The sequence below is a fragment of the Micropterus dolomieu genome, linkage group LG06 (assembly GCF_021292245.1).
Source record: "Micropterus dolomieu isolate WLL.071019.BEF.003 ecotype Adirondacks linkage group LG06, ASM2129224v1, whole genome shotgun sequence".
NCBI classification, from domain to species: Eukaryota; Metazoa; Chordata; class Actinopteri; order Centrarchiformes; family Centrarchidae; genus Micropterus; species Micropterus dolomieu.
The window spans coordinates 23,720,754-23,724,767 of record NC_060155.1 but is presented as its reverse complement, the minus strand read 5'-3'; the positions used below and the strand labels follow the sequence as shown (position 1 = coordinate 23,724,767).

The 4,014-nt window shown below is 41.7% G+C and overlaps 1 protein-coding gene across 6 annotated transcripts in view; it reads right to left on the bottom strand.

Moving 5' to 3' along the window:
- Positions 1-2,351, bottom strand: part of LOC123972745 (cadherin-2) — a 150,874-nt gene extending 148,523 nt beyond the window's left edge. For 3 of the 6 annotated variants that reach the window (XM_046052388.1, XM_046052386.1, XM_046052387.1), the window contains exon 1: positions 2,183-2,349. The gene's annotated coding sequence lies outside the window, so the exon portion shown is untranslated. Of the gene's footprint in view, positions 1-2,182 lie in introns of all 6 variants that reach the window. The other 3 variants (XM_046052390.1, XM_046052391.1, XM_046052389.1) reach the window with 2 other exon arrangements.
- Between the last annotated feature and the right edge of the window lie 1,663 nt (positions 2,352-4,014).

Genomic DNA, 4,014 nt, shown 5'->3' with positions numbered 1-4,014 from the left:
AACCTTCTGTCCATTTCACAAGCAAAGACATAAAGCAGCTCCCCACCGCTTCTTCTTTTCTCATGCCCTTGTTTTGTGTCCTTTTAATCTCTCACCCTCCATCTTTCATGGGACCCAATGTCATGTCACACATGCACATGCCCAAGGGAACACTGCAGCGACGCTGGCGCTTTTAACCTATAGGAGTGGGTCACCTACTCACACACAGTAGCATCAGGTTACCTAACAGCTAGCGGGAGCGTCAAGCAGACGGTGGAAGGCAGGCATGTGGAAGAAGCCTCAGTGTGACAGAGCACAACAGGAACAGGCTCTCACTCAGCCCATATCTGTCAAGACCCCCTCATGTCGCTTTACCCAGATGTGTCACACCACAACACATACACAATCCCTACACATTTGCTTTATCTCCAGCTGTTCCCCTGCAAGTGAGTACGTCAGTTGTGGAGGATGCACTTCAGGCTTGAGCGTGCGCATGTACCCCCAAATCGGAGCAGTATCTGATCATGTGCACACTTTTGTCTTTGCTGACATTTGCCATATTGTGTGTGTCACAGCATATCTGCGTGGATGCATGCAAAGAGAGGGTGACAAAAGTAGAACAGTGGAAAATGTTAGCGTGTATGGCGTTGGGACAACACAGGAATGAATCAACTATTGAAAACATGTGTCAGCCTGACACACTCAAAAACACACCCAACAGAGTCAAGACGTGGAAGAGCAGTGCTGATACATGTTGTATACTGAATCCAATATTACCAGTGTAACAGGCCAGTCATTTTTGGCAGAGAAAATTATGATTAGGTGTTCAGAGGCATTTGCCCTACTGAGAACAAAAAAAAAATAAATTACATTTGGAAAGTGTTCGGACATAAATGGCAATAAAATTTATGAGGCAATTTGTGGGAGTCAGCTGAACGTCAGCAATGTAGTCATCATCACAGCCTGTGGTCATGGATGACAAACACTTGCACAAAAGGCAGAGTGGATGCTGCCACAATGAAAAGCATAAACCATTGGCAACAGGTGGGCACACTACCTCAATCATCAAGCACACAATAGCATGTAATTGCTATGTTTGGATATGCTTATTATTTATTTACTTACGGATAAGAAGAGATGTCAAGCAGCTATAGGGACAATCTGTTCCTGCTGTGCTATACTGGAATGTGTGCTTGTTGCAGGGTTTTAGATGATGTTTCGTCCACGGATTTAAGTGTAGTGAGTGCACTACAATGCAGGTCTTTTTCAATAAAAAATAAATCCATCTTTAATTAATTGATCGATTAATCATTAATTGCAACCCATATCATGTATAATGTGATTTTTTCAACAATACACATAACAATCTCTTAAGTGGTGCTACCAGCAGAGTTTCAGGAGCGGGACCCCACATCAATGACGTCACTCCTGGCATTTCCATAAATACCCACACAACACACGTCCTCCTCTCTCGCATTCCGCACCCCTCCCGCCCACCCCTTTCTCTGACCGGTCTCCTTATGTCCTTCTTCTTCTACATACGATTTCCCGATCCTAGCTTCCCCACAACGCTTTTGAATGTCTATTCAGCAACTGCATGCATCATACATCTTTCTGTTTATCAATAAATCATTTAATCATATCTGTTGATTGTGGTCCTTGCTAGTGAAATATTCCTAAATGCAATTTGCATTGGATGACCTTTGCAACGATACATTATAGTCATAGTCAACCCATATCCTGACAGAAATAGATCTGTCAGTGTGTATTAACTATTAATTCAGCTGATGGTGGCACTGAGTAATTATAACAGCACAGCAACATTAGACTCAACATCCCTGCACACCCACACAGGTGTTTTCACTTATTGTGGCTGATTGAATTAGAATTAGGCAGAGCTGTGCTGGGAGATTTCTGAGGTCACTGAACTCCATATACTTCCTAAAAGTCTTGTGAAATGTAACAAGTGGCACAATACTAACAGGAAAAGCAGAAGCGGGGGTGGACTCAGTTTTGTATTTAGTGTAGGCAAATGTAAATTGAAGCTCATTATTGTATTCCTGCAAAATGCATTGGATGTATAATTTTCAGATGACAGCTCTGGTACGTAGCAGCAGTTTTTCCACATTGATTATTTCAAATTAAGAGTTTTCACAGTTTTTCTATTGCTATGTATTATGAATGTAGAAGGTCCTGTTCTTACCAAACTGATTGGTCGACTGTGTCTCCAATCGACAAAAACAGACATCAATGGGCACGACACCAGACCTATTTTGGATTGCTGAACAAAACTGAGATGTGGGTGGCGATTCCGACGTCTGGAACCAGGCTAGGGAGATGACTGCATTCATTCTGTGTTCCTTTCAGGTTTCTAAAACCTGAAAGGAACACAGTCTGATCAGCCAATTAAGTGAAAACACCTGTGTGGGTTTACCGTGGACGAGTAGGGGCTATAATGTAGGTGTGCTGTGATTTTATACAAGGCCCTTTTCATTTTTTCTCATTTATGCCACTTATCCCTACAATGCCATGTTGCCATGTTTTATGTCCAGCATGTTAAAATCATTTAAACCTAGACATTACATCAACATTGTCTATTTTTGGACTCCGTTGAAAGCATCATAGTTCAAACTCTGCCTCTGTTACTTGTGAATTCATGTGTTTGTGTATCTATCTGTGCTTTTCTGTATGCTCTCCTCCTGCAAAAGACTGGCAACCTGCCCGGGATGTTTCCTGCCTTCTGCCCAGTGCATCCTGGGATAGACACTGGCGAACTTATGACCCTTGAGAGAAAAGAGTTGGCATGTTTAATGAGGTCGTAATTTTAGTAGATTGATAAATTATCTAACGGTATCCCAAAAATTGGATCACTCATCAATCCCTAGGCAATGCAATAGTCTGTGATACATTTTGCAATACACAAAAAAATTATTTTACATTTCACTCACCATAATTAGAAAAATACTAAAAAATATATATCACAAATGTTTTATTATACATCCATTACTAGAAGCTCCTTTAAATATTCAACTATTCTTTTATGTACCATTTCCATTTTTCAGACCAGAATTACTCAGGCTTTTACTAATAGTCTTGCAGTATGTATAAAAATAGCTGGAATCAGTGTACAGATACAATATGCTGGGGGAAAAGTATTGTGATAATAAAAAAAAGTATCAAGGCATTTCTAGGCCAAGACCAAGAGAGGAAAACTGCTTCCCAAGAATTGAGCACTACTCCCCAGTGAGCAGCTCACTTAGTGTGTAGCAGCCCTGCACATACAAAAAAAAGGGGGGGTGACAGTCCACTTGAAGAGAGACAAGTGACAAGACTGTAAAGAGCAAGCAACCTTTCTGCCTAACACTGTGTACAACTCAACAAGGAACAGATGCTCTATCCAAAGCATGCTCTGTCAAACTCAAAACATGATTCTAGCATTGTAGCACTGTGAAGTTCCTGCCATGTAGGCCAAGCCAAAACAAATGTGATGTCAGTGCAATAATAAACGAGCTTTGTGTTTGAGTGCGACCATGATAATTAGTCTCAAGACGGTATGTTAGTAGAGAGAAGGCTCATGAAATATAGAGGCCATTTGGCGTGCACTCAAGAACAAATCTGTATTCTAAGAGCGTAGGCTGTTACACTAATGTTCTACATGGTTTAAATCTGGCAGAGGCACAGTCAGAAAACTTTGCTTGGAGGAAAGATGCTGACGGATCCAGGCAGCAGGCTAGAAAGATTACTGAGTCAGCATACGTACAGTGCGTAGATGCACAACCTCACTCAGACACACATAACACACATGCCAACATGCCACACACTCCACTCACTAAAGAAAATTTGTTTTTGTTGACTCGATTGCCCATGTGCCCGAGAGACTGTGCGCATCCCCATTCAAGGATCCTGACAAAATTGGGGTCGCCACTGAACAGCGCAGCAACTCAAGGTCGGAGAGATGATAATGATGTTTATGAAGTCTAAATCCACAAAATAAGATTCCCTCTGTATCTCCCCAAGTGCGTACCTGCCAAGCAA